Below are 10609 nucleotides of genomic sequence, written 5' to 3'. Positions count from 1 at the left end.
AGGACAGAGAAGATGCCCGACTCCATGGCCCAGAAAATATCTTTAACCAAATTATAGAAGAAAATTTTCCCAATCTGAAGAAGGAGATGCATATGAACATACAAGAGGCCTATAGAACACCAAATAGAATAGATCAGAACAGAAAATCTTCCCGCCACATAAGAATCAAAACACAAAACATACAGACTAAAGAAAAAATTTTTAAAAGCTGCAAGGGAAAAAGACAGAGTAACATATAATGGCAAACCTATCAGAATTACACCCGACTTCTCAGCTGAGACCATGAAAGCCAGAAGGGCGTGGACAGAGGTCCTGCAAACCCTAAGAGACCACAGATGCCGGGCTAGACTACTGTACCCAGCAAAACTTTCAATAACGGTTGATGGAGAAAACAAAATATTCCATGACAGGAACAAATTCAACCAATACCTATCCACAAATCCAGCATTACAGAAGCTACTAGAAGGAAAACTCCACCACATAGGAATGAGTTACAACCAAAACTACACAGGAAAGAGATAACTACACCATCGCAAAATCACAACCTCACAAACTTTCAACTTGAACAAACATCAAAATGAAAGGACTTAGCAATCTCTGGTCATTAATATCGCTGAACATCAATGGTCTCAATTCTCCAATAAAGAGACATAGACTAACAGAATGGGTGCATAAACAAAACCCAACATTCTTCTGCATCCAAGAAACACATCTCACCCACAAGGACAGACATTACCTCAGGGTAAAAGGGTGGGAAAAAATATTTCAAGCTAATGGTCACAGGAAGCAAGCAGGTGTAGCCATCCTAATATCCAACAAAATAGACTTTCAACCAAAATTAATCAAAAGAGACGAGGAAGGACACTTCATACTCATCAAGGGTAAAATCAACCAAGATGACATCACAATTCTGAACATCTATGCTCCAAATACAAGGGCACCCACATTTGTAAAAAAACTATTAACAAAGCTTAAACCACTCATTGATTCCAACACATTGATAGTGGGAGACTTCAACACTCCACTTTCACTGAAGGATAAGTCTTGGAAACAGAAACTAAGCCGAGAAATAACATCACTAACCAACACCATGAATCAAATGGATCTAACAGATGTGTACAGAACTTTTCACCCAAACACAAAAGACTATACTTTCTTCTCAGCACCACATGGAACCTTCTCCAAAATCGATCACATTGTAGGCCACAAAGAAATCCTCAACAGATACAAGAATATTGAAATAATACCTTGTATCTTATCAGATCACCATGGTCTAAGGCTGGATTTCAACAACAACAGAAATAACAAAAAAGCCTACTCACACATGGAAACTAAACAACTTTCTACTTAATGACACGTGGGTCATACAAGAAATAAAGGAAGAAATAAAAGACTTCCTGAAATTCAATGAAAAGGATGGGACAACATACCCAAATTTATGGGACACATTGAAAGCAGTGCTAAGAGGAAAATTCATAGCGCTAAGTGCCTTTAAAAAGAAATTGGAAACATCCCACATAAGTAACTTAACATCACATCTGGAAGCACTAGAAAAGAAAGAAGCAGAATCATCCAAGAGGAGTAGACGTCTGGAAATAATCAAACTCAGGGCTGAAATCAATAAATTAGAAACAAAAAGAACAATTCAAAGAATCAACAAAACCAGGAGCTGGTTTTTTGAGAAAATCAACAAAATAGACAAACCGTTAGCCAAACTAATTAAAAGGCAGAGGGACAGTATCCAAATCAACAAAATCAGAAATGAAAAGGGAGACATAACAACAGACACTGAAGAAATACAAAGAATCATAAGATCCTACTTTAAAGGCATATATGCCACAAAATTTGAAAATCTAAGGGAAATGGACATTTTTCTTGACAGATTCCACTTGCCAAAATTGAATCAAGAGCAGATAAACAACTTAAATAGGCCTATTTCTCCTATAGAAATAGAAGCAATCGTTGATAGTCTCCCAACCAAAAAAAGCCCAGGGCCAAATGGATTCAGTGCGGAATTCTATCAGACCTTCAAAGAGGAGCTAATACCAATACTCTTCAAGCTACTCCAAAAGATAGAATTGGATGGAACATTACCAAATTCTTTCTATGAGGCCACAGTCATGTTGATACCTAAACCTCACAAAGACCCAACAAAAAAGGAGAACTTCAGACCAATTTCTCTAATGAACATAGATGCAAAGATACTCAATAAAATACTCGCAAAACGAATACAAGATCATATCAAAGATATCATTCATCATGACCAGGTAGGCTTCATTCCAGGAATGCAGGGATGGTTTAATATACGGAAATCCATCAATGTAATCCACCATATAAACAAACTAAAAAAAAAAAACCACATGATCATCTCCTTAGATGCAGAAAAAGCATTTGACAAAATCCAACACCCATTCATGATTAAAGTATTGGAGAGATCGGGGATACAAGGTACATTCCTAAACATAATAAAGGTGATATACAGCAAGCCAATAGCCAGAATCAAATTAAATGGAGAGATACTCAAGGAAATTCCTCTAAAATCAGGGACCAGACAAGGCTGCCCACTTTCTCCATATCTCTTCAATATAGTCCTTGAAGTCCTAGCCAGAGCAATAAGACAACACAAGGAGATCAAGGGCATCCAAATGGGAAAGGAAGAAGTCAAACTATCCCTATTTGCAGATGATATGATAGTGTACATAAGTGACCCCCAAAATTCCACCAGAGAACTCCTTCAGTTGATAAGCACGTTCAGCAAACTGGCTGGGTACAAAATTAACTCAAAAAAATCAGTAGCCTTCCTATATACAAATGACAATCATACAGAGGAAGAAATTAGGAAATCTACACCCTTCACATTAGCCACAAGCAAGTTAAAATATCTAGGAGTAACTCTAACCAAACAAGTGAAAGACTTGTTTGAAAAAAACTTTAAGTCCCTAAAGAAAGAGATTGAAGGTGACTTGAGAAGATGGAGGGATCTCCCCTGTTCGTGGATCGGGAGAATCAACATAGTAAAAATGGCCATTTTACCAAAAGCAATTTACAGATTCAATGCAATCCCTATCAAAATACCTACACAATTTTTTAAAGACATTGAAAGGTCAATTCTTAACTTTATATGGAAAAACAAAAAAACCCAGAATAGCTAAAACAATCTTATACAATAAAAGATCCTCAGGAGGAATCTCCATACCTGATCTCAAGCTGTACTATAGAGCAATAGTACTTAAAACAGCATGGTACTGGCACAGCAATAGGCTGGTTGATCAATGGAATTGAATTGAAGACCCAGATATGAATCCACACACATATAGTCACCTGATTTTCGACAAAGAAGCCACATCTATTCAATGGAAAAAGGATAGCATCTTCAACAAATGGTGCTGGTCTAACTGGATTTCTACATGTAGAAAAATGCAATTGGACCCATACTTGTCACCATGCACAAAACTCAAGTCCAAATGGATTAAAGACCTCAATATAAAACCAGAGACACTAAATCAGTTAGAAGAAAAGGTGGGGAAGAGCCTGGAACACATCGGCACAGGAGACAACTTCCTGAACAGAACACCAACAGCCCAGGCCTTAAGGTCAACAATTAATAAATGGGACCTCATGAGGCTGAGAAGCTTCTGTAAGGCAGGAGACACTGTCAAAAGAACAAAGCGACAGCCTACAAACTGGGAAAAGATCTTCACCAACCCTGCATCTGACAAAGGTCTAATATCCAAAATATATAAAGAACTCAAGAAATTAAATGCCACCAAACCAAATAACCCAATTGAGAAATGGGGCTCAGAATTAAACAGAGAATTCTCAACAGAGGAATATCAAATGGCTGAGACACACTTAAAGAAATGGTCAACATCTCTAGTCATCAGAGAAATGCAAATCAAAACAACTCTGAGATTCCATCTTACACCCATCAGAATGGCTAAAATCAAACATTCAAGTGACAACACATGCTGGCGAGGATGTGGGGAGAGAGGAACACTCCTTCATTGCTGGTGGGAATGCAAACCAGTACAGCCACTTTGGAAATCTATCTGGTGCTATCTCAGAAAAATGGGAATAGGGCTTCCTCAAGACCCAGCTATTCCACTTCTAGGAGTATACCCAGAAGATCCTCCAGCACACAACAAGAAAATTTGCTCAACCATGTTCATAGCAGCCTTATTCATAATTGCCAGAACATGGAAACAGCCTAAGTGCCCCTCAGTAGAAGAATGGATAAAGAAACTGTGGTACATATACATGATGGAATATTACTCAGCTATTAAAAACAAGGATTTTCCAAAATTTGTGGACAAATGGATTGAACTAGAAATGATCATAATGAGTGAGCTAACCCAGAAGCAGAAAGAGTCAAATGGTATATACTCACTTATTACCGGACACTAGCCCAAGGGACAGGTCCCATGAAAGTCTGCACCTACCAGGAAACGGGGATAGAGGTGAGGACATCCTATTGAGACTCTAGATGAGGAAAATATAGAGGATAGGCAAGTAGGGGGACCCAGAGGGTCCTAGAAACCTACAAGAAGAACATTATGATGGCTAGATCTGAGCCCAGGGATTCTGCTTGATCTAAGGCACCAACCATGGACAAAACGGGCAGTCATCATCAAACCCCTACCCAGATCTAGCCAAGGGACAGAACATTCTCCACAGCTAAGTGGAGACTGGGGACTGACTTTCACAGGATCTCTGGTGCCCCATATTTGGCCATGTCCCTTTGTGGGGGAGGCCCAATGGCACTCGGAAGAAGGATAGAGGACTACCAAGAAAAGACTTGATACCCTAGCACCATATTCAGGGGGAGGAGGTCCCCCACAGCCACAGTCATAGGGAAGGGGGATTGGGGTGAAAGTGGGAGGGAGGGAGGAATGGGAGGATGCATGGGATGGGATAGAAAATGAGATGTAATAGGAATTATTTTTAATTTTCAATAAAAATGTGTTATTATTAAAAAAAATAATAAAAAATAAAATACAAAAAAAAAAAAGAAATTAGAGACTTCCTAAAATTCAATGGAAATAAAGGTACAACATGCCCAAACTTATGGTACACAATGAAAGCAGTGCTAAGAGGAAAGCTCATAGCACTAAGTGCCTTCATAAGGAGACTGGAAACATCTCATACAAGCAACTTAACAGCACACCTGAAGGCCTTAGGGTGGAGGGAGGGGAAAGAAGAAGCAGACACATCCAAGAGTAGTAGATGGCTGGAAATAATCAAACTCAGGGCTGAAATCAACACATCATAAACAAAGAGGACAATTCAAAGAATCAACAAAACCAAGAGATTATTCTTTACAAAAATCAATAAGATAGACAAACCCTTAGCCAAACTAACTAAAAGGCAGAGAGACTCTATCAACAAAATGTTGTCATCTCAGGGTTTCTGGGTTTGCTGAGATTGCCAAGCCCTTGTGCTCTGAAACACCTCTTTAACATGCACGGAAGAACACGAACAGGTCTTTAAGAACGTATAAAGACCCTCATACAGACCCCCCCACTTTGAGTCTCCCTGATGTCTCCAAGCCCTTTCACCTCTATTTCCATGAAAGAAAGGGTGCTACCAAGGGGGTCCTGACACAAATTATGGTACCCTGGGGAGAGACCAGTTATCTATATCTCAAAAAGATTGGACCCAGTAGCCTCTCAATGGCCTCATTGTTTGAGAGCCACTGCAGGCACCTCAATCCTGGTAAGGAAGCTGAGAAGCTCACCTCAGAGCAGACTCTGACTATAACACCTTCTCCTCCTGTGGATACTCTGCCGAGAGATGGCACTGATTGGTGGATGTCAAATACCCATCTGACCCATTCATTGTCAAGCCCTTCTCCTAGATAACGGCAGAATGACATTTGACAAATTGTTGGCCAGTAACCCCACCACCCTGCTACTGGATGACAACCCTGAGGAGGCCATGGATGACTGCCCAGAGATGCCTAATGTCATTCAAGGCACATTATCTGAACTGTCAGACATCCCTCTTACACAAGAGATGTGGACTTCTTACACAGATGACAACAACTTCATTCAGGAAGGAACCAGCTACGCAGGGGTTCCAATCGTCCCCTGGAGGTCATCTGGCACAAGCACGGCCTAGAGGCACATCAGTTTATTTTATTTATTTATTTATTTTTATTTTCTGGCACATCAGTTTAAAGAGCAGAGGTAATCACTCTTACAGGGCCCTTAAGATGGGCTAAGGAGAAAAAGGTGAACATCTCTTCTGACAGCCAGTGTGCTTTTGCCACAACTCACGTTCACGGACAGATTTAGAAACAAAGGGGCTTGCTTAACGCAAAAGGAAAGACTGTTAACAACAAGCATGAAATTATTCAATTGCTGGAGGCGGTTTGGCTGCCAGCTGAACTGCCATAATACACTGGCCCAGATACCAACAAGACCAAAACTCTCAGCTGTTCAAGATAACAACTATGCAGACCAGGTTGCCAAGGAGGCCGCACTTGGGGAAGCCTGTCTCCAAAACACCCTAGAGCTATCTGCTGTTACTGAACCCCATCTCAGCCTCAATGAAGATGTCCCTAACTATGACCCAGAGATCATAGAAATCCAGCCATATTTCCGACTTTGGGGCCAGGGAAAACAATGGATGGTGGATCCTGCAGAATGGAAGAGTTTGGATACTGAAGGTGTTGGACCAGAATTGGCTGCCTGGGTACTGGGAAGTGCCTCAGAACATTTCAGACCACTGCCTAACCCGTGCTCAGGTAAATGAAGAAAAGGATATGCTCTCTCCAGGATGATGCAGTCAAGTTACTGTACCTGGTGAATTTTGGGAAACGGTTTTTCACTGACATCAAGCCAGCACGATATGGATACAAATATCTGCTGGTCTGTTAATACTGTCTGGGGATGGGTAGAAGCTTTTCCAGCCCAGACAGAAATGGCCCAGGTAGTAGCCAAGAAAATAATAATGGAAATTATTCCCTGATTTGACCTCCACCTATCTTTGGGGTCCAGCAATGGCACAGCGTTCATGACCAAACTGTCTCAATTACTCTCTAAGTCTCTTAAAATATACCGCAAATTCAGCTGTATATATTATCCTGGGAGTTCAGGGACAGTAGAGAGGCTGAATAGGAATTTAAAGGAGATTTTTTTTAAACTAACTACAGTCTTGAGACTGGTGGTAACTGGTTTGACCTCCTGCCATTTCAGTGTCAGATGTACCCCAGTCAAGAAAAGTTTACTACATAAGAAACAGTCTATGGAAGATGACCTCCCCCCCCCATGATTCCTTGGGTGCCTGCTGGACTGTTACCAGATTGTTCCACGCCAATCTCTGAGTCCTTAAAAGGATTGCAATTAAATTTGGATAAGATTTTCTCCAAGGTCCAGCTACATCAACTTGTTGGGTACCAGAATGCCGTGTTGATCTGCCACTTCAAAATTGACAGGCAGGCTTGAATCCAGGTAGAGAGGACCTTACATCATGATTCTCTGGGTTCCCATTGCTGTCAAAGTCACCAGTGCTCCTGGCTGGATTCATCTCTCTCACCTTAAGAAGGCACTGGAGGAACAAGAAGACCCAAAGGAGAAAGGTGGACTGTAGGCTCAAATTTCTTAACAAATATATTTTATTATGAACTTATTAACTGAGAGTACCTCACTTATAACCCAACTAACCTAAACAATAGGAAAAGAAGATTAAAGAATACAATAATGAAACCGTAAGGATATCAGTTCTGAGGAGTGATTCTCCTGGTGTAGTCAGCAGGATTTCTTCTGCTGGAACCTGGAGCAACCGGAACCTAGAACCTCAGCCGGAGCCAAGAGCCTCCAAGCCTTCCCTCCAGTGGGTCTCTCTAGGAACATCTTGAAGTGGAGCAATGAACAGCCAATACCATCCCAAGTCTCCAAAGGCCCCACCTCTTGTTTTTGGCTCACATTTATACCTCCTCTCAGCATTTGTTCAAGGATGTTTTTCAGCTGCTTAACAACCAATCTCCCCCACGCGGTGGTTCAGCTTCTAAGGGGATAAACATCACCTGCTCTCTCACAAGTCTCTTTCTCATCCCCCACTTGTGATCTAAACAACAACAGCAACAACAACAACAAACATGTTTATCTCTCCCTCATCGGATTGTGATGGAACAAGGCCCCTTAACAGTTAAGAGTTTAGAACTGCTCCTACTTCTTGCCCCTTGTTGTCACTAGCATTGCTCTCTGGTTGACAATTACGTTCAAATTTTCCTTAGGGCTTAATTCTAACTGAAATTTACCTGGGGAAATAGAAGGAATGCCTGTTGTAGAAAATATGTTGCTACCACGTTGTAAGGCTTGGCACTGTTCCCACCCACCAGGTGCATTGTTTGGCTGAAGGAAAGAAAACAACCTGCTTTTAACCAAATAGGAGAACAAATGGGGGATGGACTAACTTGATTGACCCGTCCCAACAAAACAATACAGACTTCAGCAGAATCAAGTACTCTCTAACAAGTTCAGGTAAGGGAAATTACAAAAGTGGTAAGACGCGAAAGGGAAAGCGAAACTTGCCCACCCCTCACTTTTGCTGAAATTAATACACCTGAAATACCACTGTCTGCAGCTAATAGGCTTGATATCAGTCTTTGGCTCCATCTAGTGTCAAACATCAGAAAGACAGGTTCCTCTTGTGTCAGTGGGGAATCCTTAATCCCGGGGGTTGCAATGAAAAAAAAATCTATATGGAATAAGAGTCACATATAAGCATTATGCCAACTTAACAGGGGATTCAGTGGAGCAGTCCCCTGTGGACATTTTTAGGACTATAGCTGATATTCTGAAACATCGTTTTCAGCCATGCACTCTCCAAAGGAAAATTATTACCCCTGGGATGGACATTTCTTTGTGACCTTTTTGGCTAAGATGTTTCTCTCCCTTCATTGGCCCCATTGTATCTATTTTTTTTGTAATCGATCTTAATATGTGGGCCCTGTGTTTTTCAGTGTTTATCACCAACCTTATTATCCATCAGATAATCAATGCTAGAATTCTCTCCTGCTGACTTCAACCTCAGGCAGTGCTTTCTCCCTTGCCAAAGGTTTGAAAAGTTGCACAGGCCAAGGAGGAAGGTGTGTGAATCCAAAACAGAAACAATATGCCTTTCAAGTTAACAGTTCTGTTAAGACTGTTAAAAAGATGTTCCTGCTTTTCCGGTGATAAATCCTAAAGAATAAGTTCTTTTTTTATCTTGTGTTAAGTCCTTGCAAAATAAGGTTTCTATTTGTAATTAAGAAGGAGATCCTGTTCGTTCTATGTTAGGTTCCAGCTAAGGGGTAAGTACCTGTTTGTCCTGTGTTGGATCCTTGTTAAAAAAAGGTTTCTTTTTGTAATTAAGAGTGGATATGACTTTCTCACATACTCTGGTGCCTCACCTTTGACCATGTCCCCTGGAGGGGGAGACCTGGTGGCACTCAGAGGAAGGACAGCAGGTTACCAAGAAGAGACTTGATACCCTATGAGCAAATACAGGGGGAGGTAATCCCCCTCAGGAACAGTCATAGGGGAGGGGAATAAGGGGAAAATGGGAGGGAGGGAGGAATGAGAGGATACAAGGGATGGGATAACCATTGAGATGTAACAAGAATAAATTAATTAAAAAATGAAAAAAAAAAGAGTGAGTTGTTGTTTCTTTGGTCTGATGTAAACTGCTGGCAACTCCATTCACATGATGCATATCTTGTCTTTGCTTCTTCCCTTCTCGTTGTTTTCTTCTAACAGTGTGTAACTGCCAATGCTCTTGCCCCTGTGAGCACTGGAGCTCTCCTATAGGAGGGAATTCTGCTGCCCAGTTGCAGGCCACAATAACCAGAAGGACAGGTAAATGACCGGCCTTCCTGAGGAACTGCCCCAGTCCCTAGAGCCTAGATTGGGTTTCCCAAAGGCTCATCACACTGCCCTCTATCCTGGCCGTCACTCCTTACTACCTGCCCTGCTGTCACACTTTTGCCTCTAACCCTGGCAGACTTTCACTACCCAGCTGCAGGCCATGCCCACCAGAATAATAGGTGACTGTCCCTTCTACCTGTGGAACGGCCCCATTACTCCCTAGATTACTTCCCTTATGCTGCCCCGATCCCAAGCCATCTGCTTCTAATAATTTTTTACTGAGTTACTTCGCTTCCATAATCCCAAATACTTGCTAATTATCATCATCTTGGCATGGGCCTCATTCCTTCTCCTCTTCTCCTTTGTACCTCCTTCCCAGGATTCTCTGTCTCCCAAAGCCCAGGAACCGTAGCCATGCCTACCTCTTTCGCCCTTCCCAGGTATGATGGCTTTTTATTGGCCAAATGGGAATAAGCTCTTAGACAAAGTACAAACTATCTTCATCAAAGTATATCAGACCAACCTCCAACACACACACACACACACACACACACACACACACACACACATACACACACACATACACACACACATACACACACATACACACACATACACACACATACACACACATACATACACATGCACACATACACACATACACACACATACACACACATACACACATACATGCACATACACGCACACACACACACATATGCACACATACGCACACATATGCACACACATACACACAGATA

The sequence above is a fragment of the Acomys minous genome, assembly GCF_964271855.1.
Source record: "Acomys minous genome assembly, chromosome: 16".
NCBI classification, from domain to species: domain Eukaryota; kingdom Metazoa; phylum Chordata; class Mammalia; order Rodentia; family Muridae; genus Acomys; species Acomys minous.
The sequence above is the reverse complement of the archived record's forward strand: the minus strand, read 5'-3'. Positions refer to the sequence as shown.